Source organism: Carcharhinus amblyrhynchos, chromosome 27, assembly GCF_965287045.1.
Source record: "Carcharhinus amblyrhynchos chromosome 27, sCarAmb.v2.hapA, whole genome shotgun sequence".
Lineage (NCBI taxonomy): Eukaryota > Metazoa > Chordata > Chondrichthyes > Carcharhiniformes > Carcharhinidae > Carcharhinus > Carcharhinus amblyrhynchos.
Genome location: NC_137350.1, coordinates 25,705,428 through 25,717,932, shown reverse-complemented (window position 1 = coordinate 25,717,932; position 12,505 = coordinate 25,705,428). Strand labels below are relative to the sequence as shown.

At 43.5% G+C, this 12,505-nt stretch overlaps 1 long non-coding RNA gene across 1 annotated transcript; it reads right to left on the bottom strand.

The window, feature by feature from the left end:
* Positions 1 to 3,849: 3,849 nt before the first annotated feature.
* LOC145359148 (uncharacterized) lies at positions 3,850 to 11,801 on the bottom strand. Its single transcript, XR_013889550.1, has 4 exons — positions 11,501 to 11,801; positions 8,605 to 8,662; positions 5,991 to 6,055; positions 3,850 to 4,045 (listed from the first exon to the last, which is right to left on the bottom strand). It is a non-coding gene; the product is annotated as an uncharacterized LOC145359148 (long non-coding RNA).
* Between the last annotated feature and the right edge of the window lie 704 nt (positions 11,802 to 12,505).

Sequence of the window (12,505 nt, the reverse complement as noted above, 5' to 3'; positions counted from 1 at the left end):
TTAATAGAAATCAGGCATGGTAGCTCAGACAATTGTAACTCTGATATTAACTGTCAACATTTTACTTAGAAATTACTGATTTTGAAATGAGTTAGAAAGATCAGAGGGAAAGAGGGAATGAAATTCTATCACATTGGGGCTTGCATGCATCATCAAATCCAAATCCCAATGTTTTCCCTGATAGCAAAAAGATGGAATTCTCTGAATAACTGAGCCTACCAATTTTTTTAAGGGGAAGTGGGTGTCATTGGCTGGGGCAGCATTAATTGCCCTCAAATTGGCTTGCTAGGCCAATTCAGAGGGCATTTTAAGAGTCAACCACATTGCTGTGGATTTGGACTCAGCTGTAGGCCGGACCAGAAAAGGACCAGGTGGGTTTTTACAACAATCAACAATGGTTTCATGGTCACCGTTAGTCTTCCCAATTTTTATTGAATTCAAATTTCACCGTCTGCCATGATGGGTTGCAACACCAGATCTGCAGAACACTATCCTCGGTCTCAGGATTGCGAGTCCAGTGACAATACCACTACTCCAGTGCCTCTATTCAATGAGAGAATCAGTTTATATTAGCTTTCATTTTGATTTTTATTGAATTCAAAAACTGCTTCAAATTCAAATTCTCATGGCCGGTCCCAGGTTTAGAATGGTTTCATGGCTGCTATTGTTCCTTACAACAACTTGTAATTATACCATCAACATAAAATGTCCTGGTTTCATGGAATTGCTTGTACAACAAAACTTCACCATGTACTACATAATGTGACACTAAGACAGATGGCCAAAAGAGAAGTTGTAAGGGGTGTCTTAAATAATGCTAACTACATATGAATATAAGGAGTACAGTTATGGGATGAGGAAATTAGAGATAAGGATGAGGCCATGAAATATCTGAAAACAAACCTTAAATTCAAGACCAGAGCCAATGTAGATCAATGGAGCACAGGAGCGAAATAAACAGGATTTGATGTGAATGAAGACATGGAGCTGCTGAGTTTGGACTGACAAGTTCACTGAGGGTAAAATGTGGGATTCTGATCAGGTCAGATTGGAATAGTCAATGATAATCAAGTAATAAAAGTCTGAAAGGGTTTTAGCAGCAGATGAACTGAGGCAGGCACTGAGTCAATCAATCAAGTGGAGATGGAAATTGGCATTCTGAGTGATGGTGCAGATAGATGGCTGGGAGTTCACCCCAGGGTAACAGACGACACTAAGTTTGTGAACAGTTTGGCTCAGTTTCAGGCAGTTGCCACAGGGAGGGATGGAATCAGTATCTGGAGAACACAGTTAATGCTGGGAACTGAAGGTAATGACTTTGATCTTTGCAATATTTCATTGGACATTTCTGCTCACTATTATTGATATTGCTATCAATCAAGTAGCCTTACAACTGAGCATCAGTGAGGGAGTTGTGAGAGGTGGTGGAGAGGTAGAATGGGCTATCAGCAGCAAACATGTGAAAACTACTTTCAATTGATATCACTGAGGTGCAGCATTCAGGTGAGAATTAAAAGGGTTCCAAGGATACTCCTCAGGGGTGTGAGAGATGGGAAAGCTACAATTGATGATGATACTCTCGCTATGATTCAATTTTCAAAAATGGAACCAGTCGAGTTCAGCCTACACATTGGAGGAAGTGGATGATACGATCAACTGTGTCAAAGGATGCAGGCATGTCAAGAAGGATGAGGAGAGCTAGTTTACCTTTACTTAGATAACATAGGTTATCATTAGTGCCAATAAGAGCTGGTATAGGTATAGAGTGGCAGAATTCTGATTGGAGGGACTCAAAGTGATCCCTCCCACGGGGTGGGAGGAATGTGTTCTAAGACCTCAGTTGAGCAGGAACAACATTTTTTTGTTTGAACCACTAATAATTTAATCCTAACTTCGCATTATAACAACAAATCTAATATTCTTAGATGTTCATGGCAATGCAACTGTGTTACATCTACTTATTCTGGCATCTTTTTATGTGATGCATTTGATCAGAAGACAGCACTGACAGAATGTTCCACTTCATATACCCAACCAAGGAAGGCCACACACAATGCTCACACTGCTACTGGAGGAGAACCTCATTGCTTCACTAAAGAAACTTTACACAATATAATGGGTCAGATCTCAAACAATGATGAGACGGAGTACAGGAAAGAGAATCTGGTGAAATGGTGCGGTGACAATAATCTCTCCCTCAATGGCAGTAAAACAAAGGAGATGGTTGTCAAATTCAGAAAGCGTAGTGGAGGACGCGCCCCAATCCACATTAACGGGAATGAAGTGGAAATAGTCAAGAGTTTCCAATTCTAGGTGTTCTGGTCCCTCCCTGCTGATGCTTTGGTTAAGAAAACCCACTTAAAACCTTTACTTTCTCAGAAGGCTAATAAACTTCAGCATGTCCACTATGACTCTCACCAGTTTTTAAAATGCACTATAGAAAGCATTCTTTCTGAATGTATCACAGTTTGGTATGGCTCCTGCTCTGACCAAGACCGCAAGAAACTAGAAAGGGTTGTAAATGTAACAGTCCATCACATTAAGCAGTCTCCCATCCGTTGACTCTGTCTACACATCCCGCTGCCTTGGAAAAGCAGCAGCATTTTCAAGGATCCCACGCACCCTGGACATTCTCTTTTCCATTGTGAAAAAGACACAAAAATCTGAGATCATGTACCAACTGACTCAAGGACAGCTTCTTCCCTGCTGCCATCAGATTTTTGAATGGACTGATCATATATCAAACTGATCTTTCTCTATACCCTAGGTATGATTGTAACACTATATTCTGCACCCTCTCTTTTCCTTCTCTATATACTCTACGAATGATATGTTTTGTCTGTATATTGCACAACAAACAGTATTTGTCACTGTATCCCAAATACATGCCAAATCAAACATCAATAAAAGTGCTGACGCGTCGCTTTTACTATTCTGACAACAGTTTCTCAAATGAGAGCCACATAATCTGTTTAAACACCAAGGTGCTGGTGTAAATAATGTGTTAAACTGTTCTGCACAACTTAAAACTTGTGTGCACAATTCCTCAATGACAAGCTCCCAACCTCAGCTACTCCAAGATCAGCATTGATCACAGAAAGGGAAATGAATAAATGAAGCAGTGCTGTGGGATATTAGTAACATACGTATAAAAATACTTGGATGAAATTCCTAACATAAGTTAATTTATTTCATGTGGGTATGTTGCTGGAATCTTTACTAATGATATTACACACACTGATTCCAACCCAGAAGTCAGTCAAGACTTCTCAAGCAATTTCAGCAAATTGTTTTAGAGTTGTTGGCCAAACCTGGGAAGAATGTGTGCTGCTCAGGAACAGATCAAGAGGATGGAAAATACATTTTGAAATCAGAGTCACAGAATCTTACAGTGCAGAAGGGGGCCGTTCGGTCCATCAAGTCTACACTGACCACAATCCCATCCAGGACCTATCCATATAACCCCATGCATTTACCCTAGCTAATCCCCCTGATAGTAAGGGACAATTTAGGATAGCCAATCCATCTAATCCGTACATCTTTGGAGTGAGGGGGGAGACCGGAGCACCTGGAGGAAACCCACGCAGACATGGGAGAATGTGCAGACTCCGCACAGACAGTGACCCAATTGAACCGAGGTCCCTGGCTCTGTGAAGCAGCAGTGCTCACCACTGTGCCACCGTATTGCTATAAACCTCGCAGACTTGCTTACAAGAGCTCATACAGGGGCATGGAGATGTGTAATAACCTTCAGGATTAAACAAAAGTAGTTTTGGTGACAGAACCCTAGGTAATTGAAAAGGAAAGGGAGAAGCATTGTGCTGACAGTTGACAAATGACAAATAATGTTGAAAAGATTTTATTTACTTGAGCTTTGTGGGCTGGTACCATGGTGGCTCCACAAGCTGAACGTAACAATCTATCCAATTTTACTTCCTGGAACTGTCCATTTAAACCTTCCCAGTTGGAGGGAAGAGTTTTCATTATCTGAGATTATCGTGCCTGATGGTTCAATTCTTCACCATTGCTGATTATAATCTGTGGACTAAAGCACAAAAAGGAAAAGAGAAAAGGAGGCATTAAAATCATAATGGTCTTGATGTTCAGCAAGCCAGACCTCTTATGTTGAGGTCTGTGCTTTGTTTAGCATAACTAATGAGTTTTTCTTTCAATCTGTATATATTATTCAGGTTCTCTCACGACACTCTTGATACAATTCAAGTATAAGGCAATCTTTTTGTCAACTACGGACTAAAATGTGCATTTCATGCATGACATGAAAGTACAGATGAACAATAACCCTTTTTACCTCTTTAGTTCACAGCAGCAATTGTGCGGGGCACCCATTAAGCTCCCCCTTTTCTCCGAAAGGCCATCACACTACCGTTAAGACTGAAACAGACAAATCTATCTAAAATCATCATTTTCATTGAAGCAAAAGAATGCAGTAGATAATCTGCAAAATAATGCTCAGCCTGCGGAGTGTTGAAGTTCTGGAAATAGATTCAGTGTTCTTTCCAGGGTTTTTTAAAACTGAGTTCCAGTTCGGGGCTTATGTGAGATACTGTGTCGGGGAGGTTGGTGCAGACTTGTTGGGCCAAATGGCCTCTTCTACACTGTAGGGATTTTATGATCCTAAGGGACGCAGAAAAATCCTACAACTCTTCCAATTATCTTTGAAATCCAAAGACAAATTTGGACACACAAGATTGAGAAGCTCTTTTCCATTGGGGTAATAATCAAGCCTATCACTCAAGTCAATAGGATATGAATAAACAATCATACTGGCTTCCCGTTGAAAGTAAACATTCATATCAAACAATATTCGTTCTCTTGTGGATCCAGTGACTGTTTGATTTGGATGTTTAATCCACAACATGAGATGTCATTTGCTTGTATACACATGACAGCATCAAATACCCTTGATAAATGTAGATATACCTAGGCCATTTTTCACAGAAACATAGAATCCTACAGTGCAGAAGGAAGCCATTCAGCCCATCATGTCTGCATCGGCTACAGTCCCACCCAGACCCTATCCCCATGTATTAACCCTAACTAGTCCCCCTGACATTGATGGAGAATTTAGCATATCCAATCCACCCTAACCTGCACATCTTTGGACCGTGGGAGGAAACCAGTGCACCCAGAGGAAACCCACGCAGACACAGGGAGAACATGCAGACTCCGCACAGACAGTAACACAAGCCGGGAATTGAACCTGGATCCCTGGCGCTGTGAGGCAGCAGCGCTAACCACTGTGCCACCCGTGTAGCATAAGGCAGTTTCCCTATAAAAATCAAATAACTCTTAAAAGTGTAACAATTTTAAATGCACTTTTTTATGTCAGGCAATGATAAAATACAATTTATTAGATATAATGGAGCTGTGCTTTCTTCACAGGTCCCATGGCTCACATGGGACATAGTTAGCCATTGGGGCAAAGCCTCCTAACTCCACAAAGGCTGTCTACCATCTACAAGGCATAAGTCAGGAGTATGGTGGAATACTCTTGATTTGTCTGGATGAATGCAACATCTACAACACTCAAACATGACACCACCCAGGACATAGCAGCCCACTTAATTGGCACCACGTCCACCACCTTCGACATCCACTCCCTCCTCCATTGATGCCCAGTGGCAGCAGCTTGTTCACGATGCTCTACAGCAACTCACCAAAGCTCCTTTGACAACATCTACCAAAGCCGCAACCTTTACCATCTAAAAGGACAACAGCAGCAGATACAATGGAACACCATCTCCTGTAAGTTCCCCTCCAAGCCATGCACCATCGTAACGTGGAATCATATCACCATTCCTTCACTGTCTCAGTCAAAATCCTGGGACTCCTTCCCCGTACTGTGGGTGTAATCACACCACACGGACTGCAACGGTTTAAGAGGGTGACTCTCAATGGGAATTCGGGATGGATAATCAAAATGCTGAAAGAATCAAATAAATAAAAATCACAGACAGGAGCACACTTACCGAGTATCTTCTGATACGTTTGTAACCAGGGGTCTGAACCGCAGTTGAAACTTCCGGCTTGGGAGCTTCCAGGAAAAGAGTAAATTTACATTCATATTAGTGACATTTGAAATTGACCATTTCTTGCCCAACCTGTCTCTGATCCTTACAATAATTATTCATAATCCATTAAAGTTGCAAAGATATTGCAGCCCTCATCATCTCCTCTAAGTAGCCATTTCCAATGCATGATCATGAAAATAGTGATAGGCTATTCAACTTTGGGGCCATCTCCCCGATCATAAACGTTCACAATATCCATGCCTACATCAGCAATGGGAGCATTAAATAATTGGCCCCCATCCCTTCCGTGCCACAGTCCTGATTCAGTTTAGCTAAGTCAGTACAGACTTGATAATAAATCTGGGTGCCTTCCCACTTGTAATAATCAGTATAACATCCCATCGTGCATTTAGAAACACAATAACATAAAAAATATGAGAAGGTGGTGGCCATTTGGCCCTTCAAGCCTGCTCTGCCATTCATTATGATCATGGCTGATCTTCCAACTCAATAGCCTGACCCCATCTTCCCCCATATCCTTTGATCTCCTTCACCTCAAATGCTATATCTAACTGCTTCTGAACTACTTACTGCAATAAAGAATTCTACAGGTTGACCACTTTCTAGGTCAAAAAATTTCTCCTCCCCTTTGCCCTAAATGGTTTATCCTGTATCCTCAGATTGTGACTCCCTGGTTCTGGACACCCCCAACAGTGGGAACATCCTTCTTGTAACTACCCTGCCTCGTCCTGTTAGAATTTTACAGATTTCTATTCTCCTAAACTTCAGCGAATACAATTCTAACTGACTCAATCTCTCCTCTTATATCAGTCCTGCCACCCCAGGAATCAGTCTGGTAAACCTTCTCTGCATTCCCTCCAGAGCAAGAATATCCTTCCTCAGATAAGGAGATCAAAACTGCACACAATACTCCACGTGATTCACCAAGGTCCTACATAATTGCATCAAGACATCTCTGTTCCTGTAGTCAAATCCTCTTGCTATGAAGGGCAACTTACCATTTGCTTTTTTTACTGCCTGCTCCACCTGCATGCTTACCTTCAGTGACCGGTGTACGAAGACACTCGGGTCTCATTGCATATTTCCCTCTCCTAGTTTGTGGCCATTCAGGAACAGCCTTCCTGCTTTTGCTACCGAAGTGGATAACCTCACATTTAACTGCATTATACTGCATCTGCTATTGATTTGCCCACTCACTCAACCTGTCCAAATCACACTGAAAGATCTCTGCATCCTCCTCAGAGCTCACCCTCCCACCCAGCTTTGTGTCCTCTGCAAATTTGGAGATATTACATTTAGTCCTCCATCTAAATAATTAATACATATATATAGTGAATCGCTGGGTCCCAGTACTGATCCCTGTGGTACCCCACTAGTCGCTGCCCGGCATTTGGACAAAGACCTGTTTATTCCTACTCCGTTTCCTGTCTGCCAACCAGTTTTCTATCCATATCAATAACTGTGCCCAAATCCATGCGCTTTAATTTTACACGCTCATCTCTTTGTTGAAAGCCTTCTGAAAGTCTATATAAATCGCATCCACTGGCTCCCCCTGATTAAGTCTGCTAGTTACATCCTCAAAGGATTCCAGTAGATTTGTCAAGTATGATGTCCCTTTCATAAATTCATGCTGACTCTGTCCAATCCTGCTACTGGTTTCCACGTATTTTGCTCTAAAATCTTTGAGAATGGGTTCTAGAATTTTCCCCACAACTGACGTCAGGATCACTGGTCTAAGATTCCCTGTTTTCTCGCCACCTCCCTTTTTAAATAGTGGGATTATTTATTTATTAAGCTATTGGAGAAATTCCAGTGTATACTTTAAACTATTAAGGTGAGTGAGGCTACCATCTTCATTACCATAAAACATCTGTCATTTTTGTTGGTAAATTTGCTCCAAATTTGACTTTCTTTCTGCAGTGTAAACCCAACAAACTCTGAATTGACTCAGAAAGCAGCTCAACCTTTGCTCCAACAACAGGAGCAATTCAGAGACATAAGGGGAAAGCAGTCACCAGGACTCAACACCTGAATCTACTACACACAGACAGACACACACACATTGCACACAAAACATGCACAGGTAAGAAGTCAGTGCTCCTGGGTTAGGGACAGGATAGAATGGAGAAAATGGCAACATAAAACTGAAAATAAAACACCAGCAGGGGTTTGTTTTACAGGAAATGGATGAAAGTAAGTTAAAAGTCAAAACCTACGGGACAGAATTGGAAAGAAGACAAGTCAAATAGTGAATGGGGTTATCTTGTGTTTAGATTTTAAAATTCAAGGAGAAAAGAGAAAGGAAGAAATTCTACACTTCTGTTGTCATAGAAAGAATAAGACAGAATAGCAGCCGCGAGATGAGGTTGATTCTGACCTCATGAATGAAACGAGGAGGGAGAGAGTGTAAGTTTACAGTATCGTAATTTAAGAGGAATAGGATAGGAGAGTTTCGAATAACACTCAGCAGAGTAGAAGGTAACAGAAAACCAGCAGGACTCACACAAGGAAAAATATTTCCATTGAAGTATATACTTCACTGTATTTGTACCTTTGTTTGTCATCGATTGATTTGAAGGTTTAGACTGCTTCCTTTTTATAAGTTCATCCTGAAACAATAGCAATGAAGTCAAATTTTATTATTGTGGATGAGCAGAAGTCAAACATCAGGTCAAGAAACTAGTCCTGGAAAGTAATAATAGATAAAGGACAAGGACACCAGTATTCTCTGGTCTCAGCTTAACGCTAATTATTAGTGTTGCCAACTGTGATTAAATGTATCCCTGGAGGAGCCATCACATGACTGGCCCCCCGCATAGCCAACAGATCCATCCTTCTGATGCACTGCTGTTTTGAATCATAGAATCCATTCATTGCAGAAGAGGCCATTTGGCCCATCAAGTGCACACCGACACTCTGAAAGTGTATCTTACCCAGGCCCTCTCCCCTGCCCTATCTTTGTAACCCCACACATTTCCCATGGCTAATTCATCTAACCTACACATCTTGGGACACTAAGGGGCAATTTAGCAATCCACCTGAACTGCACATCTTTGGAGTGTGGGAGGAAATGGGAGCACCTGGAGGAAACCCACATGGACAAGACACAGGGAGAGTGTGCGAACTCCATACAGACAGTCACCTGAGGCTGGAAGTGAACCTGGGTCTCTGGCACTGTGAGACAGTAGTACTAACCACTGTGCCGCCACCAATTGCTAACAAAAAGACTCATTACTCAATGGGATGATGCTTGACTCTAAGCCAAACAGCACCCCCCCACCCCCCACCCCCCACCACAATTTTCAGTATTTTTCAATCTGGTGAAGATGAAAGTTCAAAAAAACTGCCTCAATTTTTAACAAAGATCCTGATGATTTTTCTCCAGAGTTACACACAGCAGTGTCCTGGAGATTAGTCAATTGGTGGAGACTCCTGGCCAATTCTGGAGGTTTGGCAACCACTTTTAGCCATGTTACTGTGGCAAGGCCACAGGGAAAGGATCTAGCTAATTTTTAAAGGAGAATGTACACAGGAAACCTGCCTGCCCCTGCACATTCTCCAACAAATAGGAGTTATCATTGTTCATCATAGATCTCTAGAGTGCAGAAAGAGGCCATTCAGCCCATGGAGTTTGCACCAATCACAATCCCACCCAGGCCCCATTCTCATAATTGTTAACAGTGCTGTTACTGTTAAGACTATTCTTGGAGTGGGACTTCAGACACCATGGGACTTCAGCTACAAACGGAGCAAACATTTGTGAGAATTCACTGAGGCTGGCAGTGGGCGGATTGCTCAACCAGCAGCCTTACCAAACAGCTTTCGGTTACAGCAAGGGATAAGAGACCCCAAGAACAGTGCTCACTAGCATGGGCTCAAATCAATTAATTTGTTAAAAAAATTGCAACTTCCACCTTGACCACTATTGAGATGTTTGCAATTGCATTAATCAACACACCATGTGATTGTGGTTCTCAATGAGGAGCTGAGCCATACTGATGGGGGGGAGGTGGAATGCTAGCTTTGATCTGTGCTAATTAAGTGCAATATGTAATGAGTTGGCAGGGAGCAACCCGAGGTTAACAAAGTGAGAAAGTCAAAGTTCTCATTACCAATCAATTGATTCCTGTTGGAGAAATGTGAAGATGCTGGAAACACAGACAAAAATTGGTCTTAAATAATTCCAAAGAAGAGTCAAATTGGCCCCAAAATGTTAACTCTGTTCCTCTCTCTACAGATGCTGCCAGACCTGTTGAGTTTTTCCAGCACTTTGTGTTTTTATTTACAATCGCTTTCATCCGTTGTATTTTGCTTTTATTTAGATCTTTGGTAACATGAGCTACATATAAATATATAGAATGAACAACATAGATTTGACTCAAATGGTCCAGCCAGCGTTCCACACAGTGCTATTGACCTTCGATCACAATGAGTTAAGTGTGCAATTGTCTTTACTTTAACCCATCATTTATTAGATATTGATGGTGGGGCTGCTGTGTCTCTTTCAAATAACCTGATAAACTCAGGGGTCAATTAAAATACTCCTCAAAGGGATACCGCATCAAAGCAAACAGAATCTCAAAGGAAACTTAAAATATTCAAACAAAATGTCATGAAAGGAGTTGATAAAACACCCCAGTGCCTGCGGTTCCCCTTAGGCACAGAAAGCCTTGATGGTGCTGGCTCTCACACAAGTGCTCCCTCTCCGAGAACACCCAACAGGGTACGTTGCCATGGAAGAGGGGAGGTGGCTGCTGTGTAGTATTTGCACCTTTTAAAATCAAATCTTTGCCAGTGTGTTGTCAACATTGGGATAGCACAGAGATTGACGCAGTTTTACCTGCGCTTGTAAGCGCAGTGGGAGGGCAGCACAGTGACACAGTGGTTAGCAGTGCTGCCTCACAGCGCCAGGGACCCGGGTTTGATTCCTAGCTCAGGCACTGCCAGTATGGAGTTTGCATGTTAGCCCCGTGTCTGCATGGGTTTCCTCTGGGTGCTCCGGTTTCTTCCCCCAGTCCAAAAGACGTGCTGGTTAGGCGTACTGGCCGTGCTAAATTCTGCTTGTGTACCCGAACAGGCGCCTGAGTGTGGCCACTAGGGGATTTTCACAGTAACTTCATTGCAGTGTTAATGTAAGCCTACTTGTGACCAATAAATAAGCTTTACTTTTACTTTGCTTTGAACAACTGGCATATGCTGTGCCCACACATACTCAGTGTCGCAAACTATTGCAGTGCCACCTTACAGCCAGGGGACAGCGAGAAATCAACAAATTTGGAATAAATGTCTGAATCACAAATGCACCGACTTGCCAATTTAGTAAATAGAATGCCTGTCTTCAGGTTCTCCTTGATGTTAATCTATTTGGTGCATCACCAGTTGCAGGTGTTGATCAAGTTGACACTGTAACTATTCCCTGCAGCCAGAGTGTTAGTAAAGAGCCATACCTGCTGCGCCTTGACTCTTTTATCTGCAATCCATTGCCTGCGCCTTCCTTCCCAATGTTGGGCAGAAGCCATTTCAAAAGTTGCGGAGCTGAGTGTTTACCTGCGGCTGAGAGGGACCGAGGGTGAAATCAAAATGCAGCAAGCCCGGGGAGAGACCCCGAGAGCGGAGCAGCCCCGGGGAGAGACCCCGAGAGCGCAGCAGCCCCGGGGAGAGACCCCGAGAGCGCAGCAGCCCCGGGGAGAGACCCCGAGAGCGGAGCAGCCCCGGGGAGAGACCCCGAGAGCGGAGCAGCCCCGGGGAGAGACCCCGAGAGCGCAGCAGCCCAGCACTGACCGGGAGCTGCTCCCATACACACACTGCCACTCACTAATTACAGCTGTTGCTCGGCAACAGGACGCCAGCAGTTGTCGATGGAGGGGTGTGTTTGTATGTGTGTGTGTAGTCTGTTCTCAGTTAATTTCCTGCAATAAATGCAGTCGTTCCCCTCGCTAACTTTGAAGTTTTATGTTCTAACGCTGCTGCCGTCCAAGGCACATTGAAAGTTGAAGCCACAATGTTTACAAAGTGATTTCACTTCCCTCCGCCCCCTCCTGCAGACTATTTGTCTGAGTGCAGCCTGTCAAACCCAGCACCATCCATCCCTGTACTTCAGAGGCATCAGGCTCAGGTCTCCCGCCCGGCACACACTCTTCCCCCTCCCTTCCAACCCTCTCACACTCTGCTCCCCACCCCTCACAGTCTCTCCTCTCCCCCCCCCTCACACTCTTCCCCCCTCCCTTCTGCCCCTCTCACACTCTGCTCCCTCCTCACACTCTCTCCTCCCTCCACCCCCTCACACTCTCTCCCTCCCTATCCCACTTACACTCTCCCCCTCCATTCCTCTCACAGTCTCTCCCTCCCATCCCTCTCACATACTCTCCTCCCCCTCCATTGCTCTCACACTCCACCCACATAAATTCTCCTCCCCTCCATCCCTTTCACACTCTCCCCCTCCATCCCTCTCA